General features: G+C 36.0%; 1 protein-coding gene across 1 annotated transcript in view; it reads right to left on the bottom strand.

Moving 5' to 3' along the window:
* Positions 1-24463, bottom strand: part of LOC148948148 (uncharacterized) — a 374053-nt gene extending 349590 nt beyond the window's left edge. Inside the window, exon 1 of the mRNA XM_089095709.1 lies at positions 24258-24463. The gene's annotated coding sequence lies outside the window, so the exon portion shown is untranslated. The remainder of the gene's footprint in view (positions 1-24257) is intronic.
* Between the last annotated feature and the right edge of the window lie 969 nt (positions 24464-25432).

Raw genomic sequence — 25432 nt, 5'->3', positions numbered from 1 at the left:
TGAATACCCACCCCCAGCAGAAAATCCCTCCTCTTCTGAAAAATGTCTGTATACTTCTCAATAACAAATACTGTATGGAAACAATGGGCAAATTTAACCTTTTCCCAGGGGCTGTGGGGAGTCATGTTACCCCTGAAGGCATAGTTAATGGATCTTTCAACTATGTTGAACAAAATGGCTATCTCAAAATTTTGATTGGTTAATTTTGGGGAAAAACGGCGTGGGAGGGGGCTGGTTGCCCTCCAGTCTTTTTGGTCACTTAAAAAGGGCACTAGAGCTTTTAATTCCTATTTAAATGCACCCTCTCCTGATATTCTAGGACCATGGGTTGAAATGACAACCCCTGAAAAAAAAAATAATAAACACACATCCATGATCTTTCTTTTGGCAAAAAATGCAGAATTACAAATGTTTCTAATGAGAGCTTGAAACTTCTACTTTAGGATTCTCTGATAAACTAGTTCTGATTGTGGAATTTTCATAAAAATCCTTTGACTTTTTGGGGTTATTCTCCCCCTTTTCAAAATCAGGCAATTTTTGTCAGACATGTAGCTTTTGATAGGTAAAACTAAACTTAATAATTTTATATATTTGGAATCAGCGTAAAAAACCAATTCTTTTGATGTACCTGTTAATATCAAAATTCAACTTTCAGCATTGGTTACTAATAAGCCAGGTTGATCCTTACTTACAGTTTGTTACCACAAACTGTTTGAGTATTTAGAAAAACACAATGATGAAACAGAAAGAGAAATAATGGAAGGAAAAGCAAACAGTCTCATGGCCAGATGTGGATAAATTCTTACAACTCTTACAAGTAATATCAATATCAAACACTGATTCCAAAAAGATTAAGACAAGCTGGCAAACTAAAAACAAAGTTTGGGTTTTCATAGACAGGAAATCAAATTAAAGGCAGTTCTTTTATAAATGCAAACAAAACATAGGCAAATACCTCCTAATAAGATTTTCACTTACCCCCAATTACATTATCAACAATCAATCTGGAAGGGAAAGAAAGAGATTGGACACAGTCCCTAGGCTCTAGCTACAACTAAGCTAGAGTCTAGCAGTGTTGGATTTTCACACCACAAACACCACCCTCTAAACCTATTTGGCAGCCTTGTTTAATTGGAGAAAAATTTACTATTTACCAGAGGTTATAAAGTTAAAAAACCTTCATTGACATGGCCAAAAATATTGTTAATTACAGTTACATGTTATTACGTTATTTACCAAAAAATATAGTTGCCCCCCCCCCACTACCCCCAGAAGACAAATCAAAGCACACTAAGTATATATTTTACTAATAGTGTCTTATTTCAACAAATATTGGTGCTCTGAGCTTGCTGATTACAGTTCAGAAACCAATTTTGTGATTTAGATGTCAAAACACAAAACATTTTAAGCATTAGATGTTAGATTGTTTGTGTGTCATTAGATGACACACAAACACTAGATGTTGTTTAAGATTGGAGTCCTGCAAGGGCTTTAAATCAGTACTAGTTCAACTTAATCAGCTGCTTCAACCACTGTAACTACCAATCCTACCCTTTGCAATGACAACTACTTCAGTTATAACTGTTCCAACACTCATTCCTAAAATGGCAACACCAATCATGAATACCAAGTTTTTGCTGTTGTCTTGTGTATGCAGTTAAATGCTGTTATTAACCAACATAACAAGATTGTGCATGAAAAGTAAAGAGTGGGTTTAAATCTTAAAACAATTTATACTTCTGTCTACCATACCTAGTCACCAGCGTTTAAAAAATTAATTGTGGAAACAAAACATGTTTGGAGAACTTTTCACTGTAACATAGCAAAGCTTAATAATGGTCAAACTTCCAATAATTATTTTTTTATATTAGTATATCCATTCAAAAAGCAGGCTACAAAAGATCTACTGGTTATTCTTTCTGGGAATATGAGGGGTGATTATACTTATTTGTGTTTAAAATTTATCTACAAACAATATGGTAAAGATTTTTCAATATAGACATTTAAAAGAATTATTTTAGTTTTGTTATTTTATCAATTCATGTTTTTTATCACTCTTTTGTTTGGTTTAAATTTACTCCTTTTAATTAAGGCACTAACAAAACTCTTGCCTTTGTGAGGATTTGATGGGCAGGGCAGGGCTGGGGAGGATTTGAAGGACAGGGGAGGGGAATAGGAGAGGGCAGGGGAGGGGAAATGGAAGAGGGCAGGGGATGGGAAGGGCAGGGGAGGATTTGAAGGGCAGGGGAGGGGGAATAGGAGAGGGCAGGGGAGGGTTTGAAGGGCAGGGGAGGGTTTGAAGGGCAGGGGAGGGTTTGAAGGGCAGGGGAGAGGGAATAGGAGAGGACAGAGGAGGGGAAGGGCAGGGGAGGAGAATGTGCCAACAATATTATCCAGTATGCCAACGAATGTTGACACATAAGCTAAATTAAACTAAAAATGGTTTTGGCCCCACACACCAACACCTTGGAACTTCAGGGAAATGGAGCACTTTCCCGCCCTTAGCCACTTTTGAAGGGTGGTAATCCCAAACTTATTTGTTGAATTGTCTGTTCAATTTATATTTGGCTTCATTTTTAATTTTAATTCCTGTTCTTTTGCAAAACGTGAAATATGAACTGCAAAGCCTTAATAAGGCTGTAGTTAATATACTTCACCCATTTTGTTTAATTTGTATCAGCTTTGTTTCAAATTATCATTAAAGAAGATACCCAGACTCTTCATTCAGCACATTTCTGGTATTGGATATTCATTTTTTTTTCTAGCTGCATTTGGAAGATGCAGCTAGATGGCATAATAGTAAAATATTGTACTGGCATGTTAATAGATTGAGAGGGAGTAGTCAATCCGGACTTGTCCCACTTAAAGATAGGATCGGGGCCAAATTTAGTGATAAGGAAAGAGGTAAATAGAGATGGGCAGAACATTTTAAGATTGTGCTAAACTGAGATACAGTTACAGGAAAGGATATAGAGAAAAATTAAAAAGTTTGTGATACCTTTAAAGTGAAGGAAGATTTGAAAAGGGGAAGTACCTAAAGATTTTAGGAAAACCTTAATTAAGCCACTTTATAAGAAAGGTGATAAGAGTGAGTTGGTAATTACTGAGGCAATAGTCTCGTCTCTGTAGGTAGCAAATCTCTTAGTACTATGATACTTTTTAGACTGAGAGGTGCTGTAGACAAAGTTTTGAGAGAAGAACAGTGCAGGTTTAGAAATGGTATAGGATGTGTTCACCAAATTTTCACTCTTAGGTTAATAATTGAGAAGTGCCTGAGTTGTCAAACACCTTTGGTCCTCAGTTTTATAAATTATGAGCAAGCATTCAATTCTATTGATAGAAGAGCTTTAGCAGAGGTTTTATCCTTGTATGGTATACCAGAAAAATCAGAGGCAACAAAACAGCATTGCCTATAGTAATGGCCATACTGCTCCAATGTTTTATTATCATTTTTTTTTTTTCTTCTCAGAGGCACTTCATATGGAAGGGGTCATTGGATAAACTTCAAAAAGGGATCATTTGATTGGAAATCGAGAGTTCTAATGGCCTTTTTGAGAATCAAAAGTGATTAGAGGACAACTAGCACCCCCCCTGCCCTTTTTTTCCCATATGCATCCAATATGTAAGTTATGCCCTGGGGGCATATATAATTCTTATGGAAGGGATGCTTGTATAAACTTCAAAAAGGTCTCATTTGATTGGAAATTAAAAGCTCTAGTTCACTTTTTAAGAGTCAAAAGAGATCGGAGGGCACCTAGCCCTCCTCCCCCCCCACACTTATGATCTGTTTGCCTCAAACCCATCTGATAAAAAATTTGAGACAGTCATTTTTTTTTTAATAGTTCAGACTATATAACAAAAACCCCGGAGTCGACAGAGCCCCCCAGGGCCGAAGGGCAGGCGTTGTAAGTTATGCTCTGGGGGAATATATGGTTCTTATGGAAGGAATGCTTGTAAAACTTCAGAGAGGGCTCATTTGATTGGAAATTGAAAGTTCTAGTTCATTTTTAGAGAGTCAAAAGAGATCGGAGGGCAACTAGCCCCCCCCCCCAGCCCCATATTCCCCAAATGCTAACCAAAAAAATTTTTGAGATAGCCATTTTGTTACAAATTGTTCAAAAGTCAGACGACAAAACTCAGGTGTCAAATACCCCCCAGGGACTGGGGGCAGGCGTTGTAAGTTATGCCCTAGGACATATATGGTTCTTATGAAAGAGATGCTTCTATAAACTTCAGAGAGGGCTCATTTGATTGGAAACTGAAATTTTGAGTTCACTTTTTAAGACTCAAAAGAGATCCAAGGGCAAATACGCCCCCCCCCCCATGCCTTCTTTTTCCAAACCCATCTGACGAAAATTTTATAATGGACATTTTGTTAAAAATAGTTCAAAGGTTGGATAAGAAAATCTCTTGGTGTCAATACAACCTCCCAGAGCCTGAGGGACGGCATTCTAAGTTATGCCCTAAAGGCTTGTACGGTTCTTATGAAAGGGATGCTCATTTCATAGAGGGCTTATTTGTTTGGAAACTTGAAGTTCTAGTTCACTTTTTAAGAGTCAAGAGATTGAAGGGCATCTAGCCCCCCCCCCCCGTGCCCTTTTTCCCCCAAACCCATCTGCTATAAATTTTGAGTTAGCTAAAAAAAAAATTTAATTGTTCAAAAATTAAATAACAAAAATTACAGTGTCAACACAACCCCCCAGGGGTAAGCGTTGTAAGTGTTGTCCTGGGGGCATATATAGTTCCTATGAAAGGGATGCTCATATAAACTTCAGAGAGGGCTCATTTGAATGAATCAGTCATGATTCATTGCTCAACCGGTTAAGACCGTATTGCTTGCTATCACCTATTCAATGAATCACGTAATGAAATGAATGAAGATGGAATACTGCTAAATTATCTGCTTACTGTGATACAATGAAAAATTTATATGAGCTGATAAAAGACAGTCGGAAAATACAAGCCTTTCCCTAAATAAAACTCAACAACGGAAATGATTAGCTGTTATTCCTCCAAAGTGATTTAAGGCTCAAATTATTCGTGATATGAGATTAAAGGAATAGTACAGTGGGGGAAAAGGACTTATTTAGGACTGGTGGCTTCTTCTTTTGCCAGTAAGTCAATTTTAGCTATTGCTAAGTTAAGATGGGCAAGAAAAAAAATTAAAGGGGTCGTCCAGATATTGATTCTAGCGATGATAGTGCCACAAGTATCCCAAATACGTCAGGAAATCCAGATATTCGGAAGCCAGCGACAGCTCAGGTTTCGTTAATGACCCTATCAGAGGAAATAGCGAAGATGGTGGACATTATGCGTGAAACTCAGAGCTCAGTCCAATCAATTGAACAGCGATTCATTGTAGTAGAAAATAGAATAAAAGCAATTGAATCAGAGCAATTAGCCTTAAGGTCTGAATTCTCCGGGATTAAGTCTTGTACAAATGCTGTAGAAAATGACATTTCTTTGTTGAAAAATGATAATTTTAACCTGCAGTCAGAAGATAAATATTTTAAAGAAAAGACCCTATGTATTTCTGATAGGCTTATGGCTGCAGAGTATCAGCCTAACGAAAATAATTTGGTTGTATGGAATGCAGTCTATGAGGATGAAGATCAAGCCAAACGTATGTTTACCGAGATATGTACGGATGGACTAAATTTACCAGTAATACCCCATTTTTCAGTTTTTGCAATAAAAAAGGATAAGAAATATTTTAAGGTTAATGTAAAAAACCGTGGAAACAAGATTGAAATCCTTAAAAATGGGAAGAAGCTTAAAGGAAGAAATATAGCAAACCAGGGAAACATTTATGTGAGTGATGATGCCCCTTTTTCTGTGAGAGAGGCAAGAAAAAAACTTTATGAAGAAAAAAACTGTTTCTTAAAACGATGGGTATAATTTCATGGGTATCAAACACAGTTCCACCATACCTTCAGTTTGAACGTCCGGGTGGTACGAAAGTGAAGTTTACGTGTGATGAATGGATTGAGCAACTAGCACATAAGCCTCCTCCCTCCACAGCTTCCAGAGGTGCTAAAAAATGAGTGTTTTATTGAATGTGTTTAGTTAACTTATTGGTTAATTATCTTTTCTTTTTCGCTTGGTTTAATCAAATAGATATGGTAAAGTTGATAGTGATGAATTTGAAATGTTTGGGTTAATGATAATTTTTATTTTTGAGTAAATAATCTAAAATGTTTGTTAATGTGAAATTATTTTGATCGGGTGGTAGCGGGCTGATGTCTTTTTGAATGGTTTTGCTTTGTGCTATGAAGCTTTCAATAATGTGTTTTTTTAAACTGTACGTCGGCTTTGACGGAATATATTTTGTTATTTTTTTTTGTATTTATCTAGGTCCAGGTATATGTTTAGTTTATAATGATTTCTTTCCTCACCACCACCCTCTACCATCACATGCATCAAATTTTATTGATGATGGTTAGAGATGTCGCTTTACCTCCTGGGAACAGTAATGTCCTGCAACTTGAAAGTCGAAGGGTTGATTTTTCCAGCCAGTTTAATCAAAGGATAAATAGAAATTTAGATATTAATGCCACTGAGATTTTCACAAATGAACCATCAAGGTATATTTTTAAAGAAGAAGCACTACCCTTGTATTGTGATAGGGGCCATTTTAGCCTTAACATTTTTCATTTGAATTGTCAGGGATTGAATTCTGCGCATAATTTTTTTTCGGAATTAATAAATACTAATGTCTTTCAGGTGATCGCTTTAACTGAAACGTGGTTAAATGACAATAACTCGCAATTACTACATATCCCTGGGTATAATTTATATGTAAGGAATCGCGAGTATTACCAACATGGAGGCCTAGCAGCTTACATTCAGGCTTATTATAAGGTTTCAATAAGAGAAGATCTTACAATATATAGAGAGAAAGTTTGCGAGTGTTTTGTTTTACATATAACTAGAGAGAATTTGAATTTTTGTATTGTTGTAGTATATAGACCTCCACAGAGCCTGCTCCAAGACTTTATGGACCTATTTGAAGAACAATTAATGAAACTTCCGATTAACTCTATGCCATGTTTTATTATGGGGGATTTTAAAATTGACCTTATTGATCAGTCATCTGCTAGCACTGAATTTATTAATAGAAGTTTATCCAATGGGTTTCATCCTTGTATAAATATCCCTACAAGAATTACGGGAACATCAGCTAAGCTTCTGGATAACATCCTTTCTAATGTACCCTTGAGTCTTCCCAGGGTCCTTATCAACGATGTATCTGACCACTTTGGAGTTTCAGCTAGCTTTAGAACTGTCACGAAGGTGGTTAAAGGCAAAAAATCAAGGATTCCAGTGATCAGTAAAAGTGCGATGGTAAAACTTAAAAATGATAAAGAAAAGGTGGATTGGTAAGATGTTCTAGGTGAAGTTCAGGACACAAATTCAAAGTTTGTTTTATTTTATGAAAAGTTGCAGAGTTTGATAAGTCAAGTAGTCATATTGAAACCGTTTAATAGAAAGCACTCAAGTAAAAAACCTTGGATTGGTCCTGTGATTTTGAAGCAAATAAATGTAAGAGATAAATTGTTTAGAGCTCAAATAATTAACCCGACACAAGAAAATAATAAATTATATAAAATTTATGGAAATAGGTTGAATACAATTTTAAGAAATGAAAAAAAAAAATATTTTGAGAAAAAATTTAGGAAGGTCGAAGAATACCCTAAGAAAACCTTGAGGCTAATAAAAGATGTGATTGGATTAAAAACAAATAGTGTACCTGATGAATTAGTTAGTGCAATGGGAAAGACTTTGAATTCTGAAAACGACATATGCAATAAATTTCAGAGTTATTTTTCGAATATTGGTCTGAATTTAGCTATGTCAGTTGTCCCTGATAGTGGTGACCAAACTTCCGAGTCCTTACTGAGGGACCCCATTGATGTGTCTCTTCACCTTAGACTTCTAACAGTTGACGAAATTAAAAAAATTATTTATGGGTTGCGTAGTAATTCATCTGGTAGCGATCATATTACTCTAAAAACGCTTAAATGTATTTTTCCTGTTATAGCTGTAGTTTTATGTGGGTTAATTAATGAGTGTATTCGTGAAGGAAAATTCCCAGACTGTTTTAAAGTTGCCCGTATAACCCCAATTCACAAGGGTGGTATTCAAAATGACCGAAGAAACTATAGACCGATATCTGTTTTACCCATAATTTCCCGTGTTTTAGAGAAGTGTTTTAGTATTAGAATGATGAGTTTTTTGGAGGATCACAAGCTACTGGTAGAGACACAATTTGGGTTCCGCAGAAAAAGGACAACGGAACAGGCGATGATTTATTTGACAACTATTATTATTGAGGTATTAGATAAAGGTTTCAAAATAGGTGCTATATTTTTAGATCTGATGAAAGCTTTAGATACTGTGGATCATGAACTTTTACTTAAGAAGTGTGAGGTGTATGGTTTGTGGGGTAAATCACTAAATTTTTTAAGAAGTTTTTTAAGTAATCGTTATCAGTATGTCCAACTAAATGATACTTCTTCCGAAAATAAGCGTATTGAAATAGGTGTTCCGCAAGGATCAGTTCTCCGTCCTATATTATTCTTTATATTTATTAATGATCTACCAAATTGTCTAAATAATTTTTGCTATAGAATAAATTAACTAACGGTAAACCCGACTAATGAAACAGTTTCACTTTTTGCTGATGACACAACAGCCATTAGCACAGCTAAGACAGTGGAGCTGCTGCAGATTTCTATGAAGGAATCAGTTAACAGAATTAAAGCATGGCTGAGGGTAAATAAACTAAGGATTGACATGGCTAAGTCTAACTTTATTATTTTCTCGCGATCATCAAACTTTTACCCATGGATCAAGGAATTAGATATGCCCAATGGCGTTATAAAAAGGACTGCGTCTTTTAAATACCTTGGGATTGTAATATTATGAAACTCTATCTTTTAAGGAACATGTTACTTTAACTAGCAAAATTCTGGCAAGAAATCTCGGTATAATGAAGAAACTCCAACATTGTTTCCCCAAGTCTGTCCTTCGCCATCTTTATTTTTCTTTAATACACCCGTATATACTTTATTGTTCAAGTATTTGGCTCTCTACTTTTTCTTCTACCCTAAAACTAATAAGAGTTCTACAAAATCATGCAGTAAGAATTTTAGCCGGTATATCTGCACGTATGTCTATTCGAGAAATTTACCCAACTTTAAAAATTGTGCCGGCTGCAGGCCTTCGTGAGTTCTACGTATTGTGGTTTATTTTTGGGCTGGACCAGGATATTCAGCCTTGTTGTTTTGGTGATTTATTGTCCATTAGGTCTACTGTTTATTCTCACGATACAAGGGGTAGCGCGGACTTCTGTGTACCTAGAGGTATATCTTCCCGTTCATGTTTTTCTGTTTTTTATAGAGGTACGCGGAAATGGAATAGTTTGAATAGTGATATTAAGACTATTGGTGACCCCAATATTTTTAGAAAAATCATTAAGGAACTGCTTTTTGCTGAATATGAGTTATCACTGATTGATTGATTTATTTATCGCGGGGGTTTAGTTGATATGATGTTCCCATAAGATGTATACCATATGATATTATTTTGTGTTCATTGTTTAGTGAGATGGTATTAGTGATGTTGGTGGCCGAGTATTCTTTGTTTTATGGATTTTGTTTGTTCTACCTCCCCCACGGACAAGCTTTGCTTTTTAGGGGAGGCAGCAATAATTTTTTGTTGATGTTTTTTTTCAATAAATCCTTCTTCTTCTTAAATGGAAATTGAATGTTCTAGTTCGCTTTTGAAGCGTCAAAAGTTATCCGAGAACAACTAGCCCCCCCCCCCCACCCCAAACACTTTTTTTCCCAAACCCATCTGATAAAAATTTTTAGATAGCCATTACATTAAAAATAGTTCAAAGGTAGATAATAAAAACTGCTTTACAAACACAAACCCCCAGAACCAAGGGGCAGGTGTTGTAAGTAACGCTCTGGGGGCATATATGGTTCTTATGGAAGGTATGCTTGTGTAAACTTTGATGAGGGCTCATTTTATAGGAAACTGAGTTCTTGTTCACTTTTTAGAGTCAAAGGAGGTCAGAGAACAACTAGCCCCCTTTCTTTTTTCTACGCCCTATTTTCCTCAAACCCATCCAATAAGAGCTTTGAGAGAGCCATTTTTTTTAAAATGGTTTAAACATCTTGACTTGACTTGACTGAAGTCCCATCCCTCCTTGAAGGTCGTCTTGGGGCCTCTTTCTTTGTAATGGCGTGGATGTGCCTTATGTATGCCTCACGGTTTTCTGCTAGGCAAAGAAGGTCCAAGAGGTGGTGAGGTGCGAAGTTTTCCTTCCACCTTTTTTGGGGGACAACCACAAGGACAAGAACCGGGAATTTGGTCTTCTGATTTTCGGGAGACGGGATGGACTCATCCATTGTACGTGACCAAGCCATCGAAGTTCCTGGAGCTGGATCTTCATTAGAATTGTTTGTTGTATTTTAAGGTGCTCAAGAAGTTCAACATTTGAAATTCTATAAAGGTAAGTGATCCTGGCAATGCAGCAGAGGCAAATAGTTTCAAATGCTGCCAGGCGACGATTGTGATCCACCTTCAGCGCCCATGTTTCACAGGAGTAGATTGCAATGGGGATGCTCAGGGCATCAAAAAGTTGTTTCATAAGCTGCAGAGACAAATCCTTGCTTTGCCATATGGGGATAAGGGCTTTGAAACTGGAACTCGCAAGGGCAAGACGTCTTTAATGTCTTTTGAGTGACTGTTGTTGCTAGTGATGAAACTACCAAGGTAAGAGAACTCATTGATCCACTGGATGCTCCCTCCATTAAGTTTCAGGCCTCGTTTAACTGTACCCTGAATATATATTGAAACATCATATAACAAAAAACTCCAGGGTCAACACAATCCTATGGGGCCATTGGTAGGTGTTGTAAGTTATGCTCGGCAGGCATACATAGCTGTTATGGAAGGGATGATTGTATAACTTCAGAGAGGGATCATTTGATTGGAAATTGAAAGTTCTAGTTTAGTTTTTAAGAGTCAAAAGAGATCAGAGGGCAACTATCCCCCCATGCCTCTTTTCCCCCAAATGCATCCAATAAAAACTTTGATATAGCCATTTTGTTAAAAAATAGTTCAAAGGTCAGATAACAAAAGCTGGTGTCAAAACAACCCCTCAGGGCCCATGGGCAGGTGCTGCACGTTATGCCCTGGGGGTATATATGGTTCTTATGGAAGAGATGCTTGTATAAACTTCAGAGAGGGCTCATTTGAACGGAAATTGAAAGCTCTAGTTCAATTTTAAGGGTTAAAAGAGATTGGAGAGCAGCTAGCTCAACCCCCATGCCCTTTTTCTGTAAACCCATCCAATAAAAATTTTGAGATAGCCATTTTTTTAAACAGTTCAAAGGTCAGATAACAAAAACTCTGGTGTTGACATAACCCCAAGGGCCTGGAGGGCAGGCGTTGTAAGTTATGGCCTAGGGCTGTATATGGCTCTTATGAAAGGGGTGCTTGTATAAACTTCAGAGGGCTCATTTGATTTGAAATTAAAAGTTCTAGTTCACCTTCTCAGAGTCAAAAGAGATTGGAGGGCAACTCGTCCCTCCCCCCTCCATGTCTTTTTCATCCCCAAACCCATTCAGTAAAAAATTTGAGGTGGCCATTTTGTTAAAAATGGCTTCAAACATCAGGTATTAAAACTCTGAGGTCAAGAAACCCCCAGGGCCCAGAGGCCCACACTGTAATTTATGCCCTGGGTGCATATATAGTTCTTATAGAAGCAATACTTATATAAACTTCAAAGAGGGCTCATTTGATTGAAAATGGAAAGTTCTATTTCACTTTTCAACAGTTAAAAGAGATCAAATGGCAATTAGCCCCCCCCCCCCCACCCTTTTTTCTCGAAACCACTCCAATAAAAATTTTGAGATAGCCATTTTCTTAAAAATAGTCAAACATTGGATAATAAAAACACCAAGGTGAACACAAACCCTTTTTTACTTTGATATTGTTACTTTGATACTAGTTTTGATACTTTGATGAACATTTGATTATGAAAAAGTTTGATTTTAAAATAAGGTATTTTTTAAAACTTGAAACTTTTTACAATCAAAAATGAAGAAAAATTAATCTAAAAAACTTTCCCAAAAATAAGTTTTTTGAAGAAAAGTAAAGGTCATTTTAAACTTAAGATCAGCAGATACAAATACCTGTTAAAATTCAAACCCAAAACAACCAGAAATTACTATTAAAGAACAAATTAAACCCAAATGAACAGAAATTAAATAAGCAATCATAGCAAAAAAAAAATTACAAGTAATAATATAAATGAATAAATAAATCTTAAAACGAGTGACACTTAAATTGAATATGCCAATCAAGCTTGAAACAAACAAAAATCACTACAAACCATAGTTTGAGTATCACCTCCTTCTCTCACTGTAAAAGTCTAAAACCTACTGTGTCATGGTGCTTTACTGAAAACTATATGTCTTGAACTGCCTTGAAAAATAAAAACAAAATCAAATTTAATATTTGATATATAATGATATTAGTTGTTTAAAGATTGATCAGTTAAAAATTTTATTTTCATTTTCATTGCTGTAAGAACTGGAAAAGAAAATACTTGTAATATAATTTGTTTTCAGTGAAGTGCCAATGATGAAGTAGGTTTTAAGTTTTTACAGTTAAGGAAGGGGACAATTTTAGAAAGAACTAATAAATTAGACTGAATATTTGATGTTTAATGATATTAATTGCTGAAAGCTCATGAGTTCAAAATTTTACTGTATTTTTAATGTTTGTTTTCAATATTAAGTGCAAAAGAAAATATTTGTGATACAATTTGTTTTCAGTAAAGAGCCAATGATGCAGGAGGTTTTACTTTTACAGAGAGAGAAGGAGGCAATACCCAAACTCTTGTTTGTAGTGATTTTTTTTTGTTTGTTTAAAAGTATTATATAAGCCCATGGAAATCATCAAATCTCAAACTAGCAGGTATGAACAGTTCCTCATGCAATACAGACAGCTACCATTATATAAAGACAGTCAAATTCTATATTATAGTTCTAATTTTATACCATTATAGTTCTAATTTATATATCCATTATCTCAACCTTTCTTTGATTATAGCCCTAGAAACTGTTCTAGGGATGAAATTGATACTCATTACACCATATAGGCTTGTACTATTCAATATAAAAAACTGACTTTAAAGGGCCCCTTAAGCATCATGTTCTAGGGATGAAGGGCTGAAATTGGATAATTATGTAGAGTGTAATAATAATGTAATACAAAACAAATAGGCCATAGGGCCTCTATAAAAATCTTTTAAATTGAAAAAAATGGTAGGCACTTTCACTGTAGTATTTGTCCAGTTCCTGCTTGAAGGAGTTTAATGAGTTTGCATTGATGACTTCAGAGGGGAGCTTGTTCCAGTGTTGTGTTACTTGGTTCTTGAACGCCCAATAGCCAATGTCCTTTTGGAACCTCTCCTCTTGAAGCTTCAGGTTGTGACCACGAAGGTTCGTGTGGCTGAAGCTGAGAACATCAGTAGCCTGGATGTTTTGTAGGCATTGTAGCAAAGAGCAAATGAGGTCTCCTTGGTGCAGTCAATAAGCTAGCAAAGGAAGTTTTAGCTTGCGGAGCCTATCTTTGTAAGGTAAGTTTCTCAGAGTTGGACAGAACTTTGTTATTCATCTTTGAACTTTTCAAGAGCTTTGATGTCTTTGTTGTAAAAGAGACGTGATGTGCAACCATATTCCAGGATTGGCTGTACTAAAGCTTATTAGAGAAGGCAAAGGGTCTTATCATTTCCAAAAGTGAAGTTGCACCTTAAAACTCCTGCAACACAATTTGCTTTCCCAATAATACTGTTGTAGTGGGCCTGGAAGCTGAAGTTGTTGTCAATGACAACTCCCAAGTCATGCTCCTCCTGGCATGATGTGATCAGTAAGTCTCCTAGTCTATATTCATAGTGGATAGTAGGTTTCCCTATTGTTAGCTTGTGGCTTTTGTCAATATTGATTTCCATCAGCCAGTTGTACATCCAACTATTGAGTTTGTCAAAGTCTTCTTGCAGATGTTGTGCATTAGCAACTGTTTTGGTTACTTTATACAGCTTGGCGTTGTCTGTGTACAGTAGAATCTCTGAGCTGATTCTATCTACTAGATCATTGAGATACGAGAGGTTAAATAAGAGAGGGCCAAGGACCAAGCCCTGGGGAACACTGCTGATTACCTCTACTTCAAGTGTGCTCAAAACTCTACTGATACTGTTTGAGACCTTCCAATAAGAAACTGTTCAATCCAATCAACTGTGGTTCCCAGACCAAGGTTGCAGAGTTTGTATAAGAGGTGATGATGCGTTACTTTGTCAAAGGCGTTTTTAAGGTCTATGTAAATGACATCAACATGATCACTCTTATCAGTGTGCATTTTCCAGTTTTCCACCGCCAGAAGAAGTTGTGACTCTGCAGACCTTCTCTTCAAGAACCCAAATTGCTTACTAGTGATTTTCTTTCTTTTGCTAATGTGCTCAAGGATGTGGTCAGATATGATAGATTCCAGTATTTTGCAGGTTATACAGGTTAGACTGATCGGGCAGTAATTTAGATGATCTAGGCGGTTTCCCTTTTTGTGCAATGGTATCACTGTTGCCTTTTTACAGATACTAGGGAGTACATTTGACTGTAAGGATTTTTGAAAAGTCATCAGTAGGGGCTCTGCAATTAGATCTGTGGTTTCTTTTAAGACTCTGGGATGAAGTCCGTCCAGACCTGGCAATTTGCTTATCCTTAGCTCTTTGAGTTTCTGGTCTATCTCAACCTTGGGTGTTGGGTCAGAGAATATGGTTTGTAGGGTTGGTAGTGATGACTGAAAAGGCTCCTGGGTGAAGACGGTAGTGAAATACGTGATTAATAAATCTGCTTTTTCTGCAGATCTTTTAATCAGGAGCCCAGTTGTAGGGTGTTTTAAGCTTGGAACATCTGGCTTTGCAATGTGTTTAGAATTTATGTGGTTCCAAAATGTTCTGGGGTTGGTCTTGATACATTCTGCAAGGTTTTACTCTGCTAGCTGCTTGCCTGGTTTGTTGCCTCACTTTATTTTGTAGCCTTTGGTAGGCTCTTGCTTTGAGAGAGCTCAACTTGTCAGCTACATAATTTTTCCAACAGGCTTGCTCTTTCTTTATGAGGCCCAAAACAGCGTGTGGTAGGGTTTGTCTTGTTAAATTGTTTGGCAACTGATACATGTTTCCTAGTTGGCAACTGTAATTGTGTGACCTATGTCTCTATAATATAATGTGTTATAGATGTCTCTATAAATGTCATCTGGAATGGCCCATTTCCACTCAACTTTAATGTCAACATTTGGCCATTTTAAACTTAATCTACAAATTTAATCCACTGAAAAAAAAAATTAATTTTGACTATCCTTTGTCTGGAAAGTCCAGAATTCTTGAAATATGCATGCCCTACTTAAGATTATTAGAAGTTTGTGACACCCTGGAGTTTAACATGTTTCATTAGCATTTTGGATAAGATATGGTCTAAGAAAATGGGAGTGGATTTCAAGAAGTTTGTTGTTATTATAATTTACTCAGTGGAATTTACTTTCATACGTAAATACTTAGCTTTGTCCAAAACATGGGTAGGATTTTGATGGGGTTATTTGCGATAGTCCTATGACATACTTCAAGGATCAGCAACTCATCTACATATTAACACCTTTGAGGAAATCTTACCAATTCTATTAATCAACACTACATATAAGAGTGGTCCTAACAAGGTTCCACAAGGAATTCCACAATAACTAGGGAGGGGTTCAGAGAGAATATTTTGTATTTTACAACTTGGGATCTATTTGAAATAGAAAATACATAAAATTTACCAAAATAGAGTCTACTTCAAATTCATTCAGCAATAAATGAATTAGGATGTTGTAATTGATGAAGTCAAATGCTTAAAAATATGAACATAGTATGAGGCCAAGTGGCAGTTCCTCAGAGGATGGGAAAATCTAGTATCTAGGATCAAATCAGTGAAACTGCAATTTTAAAAAAAACTTCTTTTTTTCAGGTGAAATATTATTACAAATAATAATCATCAAAATCTTTTGTTGTTGAGACAGTACCTGTAAATTGAACAACTAAGTTTTTGTCAGGGAACCCTTGAATTTTGACACCAATTGTTTTTCATCTGTTTTACATGTTCAGTGAAGTTTCATCAGTCACCTATATTTTGACAAGGCCTGTTGCTGTTTAAAAAATTTTTACCAGGTAATAAGATATTCTCAGAAGAAATGAATCTTATGATAGAAGACAATGTTTACATTTGAATTTGGCTGAAGAAACATTTTTAGTCGGTCTGGTATTCCACTATATCAGACAAGAATTTGACACTTGGAACATGGTTTTGTCAATATAATATTAGCTGCCATTCTAACTTAATTTTATCAAGAAAAAGCCAATGTGGCTACATTTTAGAGAAGATCAGATGTATCTTGATGCATTGGTGCAGATCCCATTTTTTTTTTTTTTTTTTTTTTTTTGGCAAAAAAATAACCAAGTGATGACAGTTTGAACATTACATAGGTAGAAAATTGTCAGGAGCTCATTTTGTGTTGAAAACAGGGAACTGAATGAATTAAATATATTTTTCTTATCTGGGTGTATTAGATATAGTTTTCACATTTTGCATTGTCAAAATATAAACAACAGATTCAAGAGATGGTGTTCTGAGTCACAACTGAGCAGAGTTATCCTGTTTTGAAGTAAAATTTTGACAGTGGCTCCAAAATTGCAGTGTCAAATTATTGCTGCCTTTACTCTACTTTAGAAACAAAATTATGGAAACTTCCACAAAGAATTGTGGAAAGCAGGCCCCCTTAGATGCCTTATATTGAACACCTAACCCCTAACAACCTCTATATATTAAATGTCTAACTAAAATACACCTACATCACATTTTTCTTACTCAGACAAAGCTATTTATAACAAATTGCAGACAGACAAACTGGGTTTTCTTAGATTCAACAGAGCAAACTTCTTGAATGTGTTGTGGATAGTATGTAGGTACCATTCTTGCTTTATGATATAGGCCTACACAGCATCAGATTATCATGTTTCCTTCTATTACTATTCACAGTTTTAACTCATTTAATATAGTATCTTTTTTATTTAATATTCAGCACAATATATATAGCCTATATATATTATATATATATATATATATATATATATATATATATATATATATATATATATATATATATATATATATATATATATATATATATATATATATATATATATATATATATATATATATATATATATATATATATATATATATAAGTAGGCTGATTTACATGAGTAATTAATGAGACCACACTTGCTAAGCAGAACCAAATATGAAATTGTCACTAATAAAAGGAACCAAGAATATCAGCCAGTGAAAAGTATGGCTGGCTGAGTGAAAGTAGCATACCTCAGTGACAGAGTATCTTTTGAACATCTTTTCTCCTCTTGTCAAATTCACTTTGAAAAATTAGATTTTTTTTGTGTTTTGTTGTTTTTTCTGAGTACTGAGGATGACTTGGCGGAGATCCTTTTTAAAATATTTGCTTGTTTTTCATCTTCATATTTTGCTACTGGCTGAAAAAGTCCTCGTTTTATCACCTATTTGATTTTATTTTTTATGTATTATATCCTTTCCTTTCTTGGTTTTCATGCAGGATTGACTCATACTTAAGAAGCAGCATAACAGACAGATTAAAAGAGGTATGAAACCCTTACCTTCTACCCTTAAGAAGAAGAAGAAAGGGCTAAAATGCTATTAAATCTTTAGTTTGCAGTAGGTTTTAGGCTTCTGCAGTGAGACGATACCCAAACTCTTGTTTGTAATTATTTTTATTCAATTCAAACTTGACTTGCATATTCAATTTAAGTTTCACTCGTTTTAAGATTTATTTATTCATTTACATTGATATATATTGTATGTTTTGTTTGCATTGATTGTTTATTTAATTTCTGTTCGTTTTAAGTTTCATTCATACTTCAATAGTAAAATATTTGTTTTCGTTTTAAGCTAGATTTTCATATTCAATCCAAGCATTACTCACTTTAAGATCTATTTATTCATTTATATTATTACTTGTTGTATGTTTTTTGCTATGATTGTTTATTTAATTGATGTTCGTTTTGGGTTTCATTTATTCTTTAATAGTAATTTCTGGTCTTTTGAGTTTAAAATTTAACAGGTATTTGTATCTCCCGATCTTATGTTTGAAATTCAGTTGACTTTTATTTGAAAAATTTATTTTCCGGAAAGTTTTTTTTAATTAATTTTTGCTCGTTTTTGATTGCAAAAAGTTTCAAGTTTTTATGGCATGAGGGGTGCTTACTGTCTAATTATTCTTTACTTAAGAAACGGATCTAGAACTTTCAATTTAAATCAAATGAGGCTTTTATCAAAGTCTATACGATTACCTCTTTGATAAAAACCATATATATGAACAATAGACAGCTTGCATAACCTGTGGAGAGCGATTGACAACAATGAATGGATTGAAAAAATAGCTCCAATAAGGGGGTTTAGACCATTTCACTTGCTGACACAAAGGGATCACGGCTGTTTGGAATTGACCTTAATAGGAATTTGTGTGCCAAAACAATTTTGCATCTATCACAGAGTATGTATTTTAACCTTATAATTGGATAATTATAATATATTTCCTATGTGTTCTTCCCATACAAAACCCCTTCCCAAGAACTTTGAACTATTTTAACAAAATGTCTATCTCAAAATTTTTATCTGATGCATTGAGGGCATGGAGGAGGGAGAGGGGCTAGTTGCCCTTCAATCTCTTTTGACTCTTAAAAAGTGAACAAGAACTTTCAATTTCCAATCAAACGAGCCCTCTCCAAAGTTTATACAAGCATCCTTCCATAAGAAATAATATGAAGGATTCGGAGAATACTTAAATTACAACCCTTGCCCTGAGGGCTTTGGGGGAGTTGTAATCCTCAAAAACCTAATTTCCAGAACTTAAAACTACGTTTAATAAAATGGCTGTCTTAAAATTTTGATTGGATGTGTTTGGGGAAAAGGTGGGCGTGAGAGGGGGTTAGTTGCCCTCAAATCACTTTCGACTATTACAAAGGGCACTAGCCCTCGGAATTTCCAATCAAATGAGCCTTTTTTGAAGTTTCTACAACACCACCTTCTATAAAAACCTTATATGCCCCCAGGGCATAACTTAAAACCCTTGCCCTGAGGGTTGTGGGGTATTATCCTCCTCAAAAACATATTTTCTATCTGGAAATCAACTACGCTGAACAAAATGGCTTTTTCAAAATTTTGATTGGATGTCTGTGGGGGAGTGATGGGCATGGGGGGGGGATAGCTGCCCTCCAATTACTTTCGACTATTAAAAAGGGCACTAGCCCTTTGAATTTCCAATTGAATGTACCTGTTTTGAAGTTTCTACAACAACGCCTTCTATAGAAACCTTATATGCCCCCAGGACATAACAAAACTCTTGCCGAGGGTTGTGGGGGAGTGTCCTTCTCAAAAACATATTTTCTATCTGGAAATCAGCTACACTGAACAAAATGGCTATCTCAAAAGTTTGATTGGATGTGTTTGGGGAAATTATGGGTGTAGGGGGGGGGGGGGGCTAGTTGCCCTCCAATCACTTTTGACTATTAAAAAGGGAACTATCCCTTTGAATTTCCAATCAAATGAACCTTTTTTGAAGTTTCTACAACAACGCCTTCTATAGAAAACTTATATGCCCCCAGGGCATATCTTAAAACCCTTGCCCTGAAGGTTCTGGGGGAGTGTCCTCCTCCAAAACCTATTTTCTATCTGGAAATCTGCTACACTGAACAAAATGGCTATCTCAAAAGTTTGATTGGATGTGTTTGGGGAAATGATGGGTGTAGGGGGGGGCTAGTTGCCCTCCAATCACTTTTGACTATTAAAAAGGGAACTATCCCTTTGAATTTCCAATCGAATGAACCTTTTTTGAAGTTTCTACCACAACGCCTTCTATAAAAACTTTATATACCCCCAGGGCATATCTTAAAACCCTTGCCCTGAAGGTTCTGGGGGAGTGTCCTCCTCAAAAACATATTTTTTATCTGGAAATCAGCTACACTGAACAAAATGGCTATCTCAAAAGTTTGATTGGATGTGTTTGGGGAAATGATGGGTGTAGGGGGGGGGCTACCTACCCTCAAATCACTTTTGACTATTAAAAAGGGTACTAGCCCTTTAATTTCCAATCGAATGAGCCTGCTTTGAAGTTTCTACAACAATGCCTTTTATAAAAACCTTAAATACCCCCAGGGCATAACTTAAAACCTTTGCCCTGAGGGTTGTGGGGGAGTGTCCTCCTCAAAAATATATTTTCAATCTGGAAATCAACTATGCAAAACAAAAATGGCTATCCAAAAATTTTGATTGGATGTGTTTAGGGGAATGATGGGCGTAGGGAGGGGGGGCTAGTTACCCTCCAATCAATTTTGAATATCAAAAAGGGCACTATCCCTTTGAATTTACAATCGAATAAGCCTTTATTGAAATTTCTACGACAACGCCTTTTATAAAAACCTTAGATGCCCCCAGGGCATAACTTAAAACCCTTGCCCTGAAGGTTCTGGGGGAGTATCCTCCTCAAAAATATATTTTCTATCTGCAAATCCACTACGCTGAACAAAATGGCTATCTGAAAATTTTGATTGGATGTGTTTGGGGAAATGATGGGCGTAGGGGGGGGGCTAGTTCCCCTCCAATAACTTTCGACTATTAAAAAGGGCACCAGCCTTTTAATTTCCAGTCAAATGAGCATGTTTTGAAGTTTCTATGACAATACCTTCTATAAAAACCTTATATGTCCCTAGGGCATAACTTAAAACCCTTGCCCTGAGGGTTGTGGGGGAGTATCCTCCTCCAAAAGATATTTTCTATCTGGAAATCAACTACGCTGAACAAATTGGCTATCTCAAAATTTTTATTGGATGCGTTTGAGGAAATAATGGGCATGGAGAAGGGAGCTAGTTGCACTCCAATCACTTTTGACGATTAAAAAGGGCACTAGCCCTTTGAATTTACAATTGAATGAACCTTTTTTGAAGTTTCTACGACAACTCCTTCTATAAAAACCTTATATGCCCCCCAGACATATCTTAAAACCCTTGCCCTGAAGGTACTGGGGGAGTATCCTCCTCAAAAACATATTTTCTATCTATGCTGAACAAAATGGCTATCTCAGAATTTTGATTGGATGTGTTTGGGGAAATGATGGGCGTGGGGGGGGGGCTAGTTGTACTCCAATCACTTTTGACTATTAAAAAGGGCACTAGCCCTTTAATTTCCAATCAAATGAGCCTGTTTTGAAGTTTCTACAACAATGCCTCTGAAAATTTTGATTGGATGTGTTTGGGGAAATGATGGGCGTGGGGGGGGGCTAGTTCCCCTCCAATCACTTTCGACTATTAAAAAGGGCACCAGCCATTTAATTTCCAGTTGAATGAGCATGTTTTGAAATTTCTACAACAACGCCTTCTATAAAAACCTTATATGTCCCCACGGCATAACTTAAAACCCTTGCCCTGAGGGTTGTGGGGGAGTATCCTTGCCAAAATATATTTTCAATCTGGGAATCACTATGCTGAACAAAATGGCTATCTCAAAATTTTGATTGGATGTGTTTGGGGAAATGATGGGCGTGGGGAGGGGCTAGTTGCACTCCAATCACTTTTGACTATTAAAAAGGGCACTAGCCCTTTAATTTCCAATCGATCGAGCCTTTTTTGAAGTTTCTAAAACAACGCCTTCTATTAAAACAATATATGCTCCCTGGGCATAAATTACAATACTTGCCCTGAGGGTTGTGGGGGAGTGTCCTCCTCAAAAATATATTTTCAGTCTGAAAATCAACTATGCTGAACAAAATGGTTATCTCAAAATTTTGATTGGATGTGTTTGGGGGAATAATGGGTGTGTGTGTGGGGGGGGGCCTAGGTGCCCCCCCAATCACTTTTGACTAATAAAAAGGGCACTAGCTTTTTGAATTTCCAATTGAATGAGCCTTTTTTAAGTTTCTACAACAACGCCTTCTATAAAAACCTTATATGCCACCAGGGTATAACTTAAAACCCTTGCCCTGAGGGTTGTGTCCTCCTAAAAAATATATTTTCTATCTGGAAATCAACTGTACTGAGCACAATGACGATCTCAAAATTTTGATTGGATGTGTTTGGGGAAATGATGGGTGTAGGGGGGGGGGGGGGTCTAGTTAAACTCCAATCACTTTTGATTATTAAAAAGGGCACTAGCCCTTTAATTTGCAATAGATTGAGCCTGTTTTGAAGTTTCTATGACAACACCTTCTATAAAAACCTTATATGCCCCCAGGGCATAACTTAAAACCCTTGCCCTGAGGGTTGTGGGGGAGTGTCATCCCTCAAAAATATATTTTCTATCAGGAAATCAACTATGCTGAACAAAATGGCTATCTCAAAATTTTGATTGGATGTGTTTGGGGGAATGGTGGGCATAGGGGGGGGGCTAGTTGCCCTCCAATCATTTTGACTATTAAAAAGGGCACTAGAACTCTTGATTTCCAATTGAATGAGCCCCCTTTGAAGCTTCTATGATGACCCCTTCCATATGAAGTGCCTCTGGGAAAAAAATAATAAAAAATAATAAAACATTGGAGCCATATGGCCTTTACTATAGGCAACGCTACAGCGTTGCCTCTGATTAGTTGTTATCCTAACAACAAAGCAACACTCTCTCCCTGATCATCCCATCAATATATACAAACCTAAAAGAAAATTCCAAAAAGTGGATGACAATTTGCTAGATGTTTTCCATAGAAATTGCCTAAAGATTGTTCTGGGTATCTGGCTGACTGACCATATTTCAAACAGTAGGCTTTACAAAAAATGTGGTTCAATCCTGCTTTCTAGGGCTATAATAAAAGAAAGGTTAAGATGGCTCGGGCACATTCTGCAGATGAAGGATGACAAATGTTCAATGCCAAAGGTTTTCTTTTTGGCCAACTGTCTAGGGCTAAAAGGAAAGCAGATTGTCCTTGTCTGGGGTGAGAGGATCTCATAAAAGAAAGATTTAAAGGAAATGGGAACTTCCAGCAATGGGAGAAGTTACTAGTTAGAAAATGAATTCTTTTCTGGGGCAATGTTTGTTTCCAGCTATTTGGCAAAATTAAGTTTTTCTGGGAAGAAGTTACTAGTCAACTAGTTGGAAAATGAATTGTCAACTAACTGGAAAAATTAAGTTTTTTCTGGGGAGAAGTTATTAGTCAACTAGTTCGAAAAGGAAAGTTTTGCTGGGGCAATATTTATTGTCAACTAGTTGGCAAATATAGATTTCTCCTATACAGATGGGCCAAATTTTCCAATGGGATGACTAAAAAGTTTTTAATTATAAGGAGATTGGATAGTACCATTCACTATAAGCTTATAAAGTAATTTTTTCCAATAGGCTAGTCAAAGTGTGGAGCCCCCTCTTTAAGTATTGGGGGATTACTCTTACAGTTTCAACAACCTTATTTATGGATATAAACTAATTGGTAAAGTTCTACAAAATCATATTATTGAGTTAGGACTAAAGTGAATACACCATTCGATGCCTTTTCTTATGCTGATTATGAATATAATTAGCATTTCTATCAGAAATGAATTTCAGCCCCACCCCCCCTATATATGCCAATTCAGGGTTAGGTTAGGTTGGGTATAGCCTATATAAGGGGGGCTGAAATTCATTTCCAATAGAAATGCTTATTAGCCTATAGTCGTAATCAGCATAAAAAAGGCATTGAATGGTGTATTCACTTTAGTCATAACTCAATAATATGATTTTGTAGAACTTTACCAACTAGTCTGGCCTACTCAGCTACAACTATAGGCTAAGGTGAAGGTAAATTGGGTCATTAGCCTAGCCTATAACTATTTGTAAGCCTACTTAGATGTAACAGGGGCATGTAAAGTGGGCTATTTATATATTTCTTGCAGAGGAGATAGAAGGCAATGTAGCTTTAGGATTAAGATAGCCTAGGTTAAGAAGGCTAAGTAGCCTATTCACTTTAAATTCACTTAGGCTATGTAGGCATTAGTGATGGCTAAAATTTTTGTTCCTTTTAAAGTTCTTTCCAGAATTTTCTTTGAATATACTTCCAACAAACAGCTGTCCTTGAAATTAACAAAATTATCTAGGCCTAATACATACTCTGTGCCTGATCCTTTATAAATGTATGGTTAGCATGGTGACTAATAATTTCTTGCTTCAGACCAAAAGCCACATTTAAATTCCTCTTCCTTCTCCTTGCCTGTTGGCTCAAAGCCATACTATGAGTTCTTACATGACTGAGATTAATATCCGAAATTATAGCAAACTATCCTTTTCAAAATCACTTTCAAACATCAAATTGCGAATGTTTACTTTCAGGTTTAATAATCTTTTCTTCTAAGATTAGTTGGCTAATATTAATAGGTAGCGTTATCTAAAATAATTTCATGGTTCTCACCAATTTGATGCTTGTGCTCGTCTATCCAGTTTCTCTGACTACCAGTATCTATGAACGCCATCATGCATAGCCTAAAGGCAACCAGATACCGGACCTTTTTATTTAACATTAGTCCTGTTGTTTTACTCATCTTTGTGCTAAGATGTTACATCTTATGGCGATCTTTTGCAATCGTCTTTCATCATTCTGCCCTGATAAACGGTCTACGAACAACGATAAGCACATCATCAAACTTCTCTCATCATTGTTCTATGCGGTAGAAATATAGCGTCCTTCACACTTTTTGCTAATATCAGTGAGAAGTAAGATCTTAGAAGTAATATGAATAAAAGAACGGAAATCTTTGCAGAAAGATGTAAGATCTTAGAGCAAAAGAACGGCCCTATTGTAAAGAACACATAAGCGGGGCTCCCACGGTGTCAATAAAGTTAATAAAGTATTCCGCAGACTTACATACCGTAAAATTCGTCGCGCTCACACATGAATTTTACCTTCCTGATTTTATGGAAATTTTTTGAAGCAATTGATTTGAATTATTCACACGTTTATTCTTGAATATATCTAACATCATTTTTTGATAACTTTTTCAATTTAATGAGTTAGTCTCAAGTTAGATGTTGTTTTTATTTTAAAATTTACTAAAGATGGCTCACAGATAAAAATGAGGACCCAATTCCTGACACATTACTTCACTTATTTCCTTGAATGTATTTTCAACACAAATTCTGTCCTTATGTTCCCTTTGTGAGGAACAGTAAATTAAAGGTTTATTTCTCACTAGTGAAATAAGCAAGTCTTCTGCTTCAATGTTCCACATATCAACGTTCCACAGATTAGAGAAAAAAGTTCAAGACTGGCTATCTAATTAGTTTCTTTT

The sequence above is a fragment of the Artemia sp. Qi Xiang Cuo genome, chromosome 10 (assembly GCF_049724085.1).
Source record: "Artemia sp. Qi Xiang Cuo chromosome 10, ASM4972408v1, whole genome shotgun sequence".
In the NCBI taxonomy this organism is placed as follows: domain Eukaryota; kingdom Metazoa; phylum Arthropoda; class Branchiopoda; order Anostraca; family Artemiidae; genus Artemia; species Artemia sp. Qi Xiang Cuo.
The sequence above is the reverse complement of the archived record's forward strand: the minus strand, read 5'-3'. Positions and strand labels throughout refer to the sequence as shown.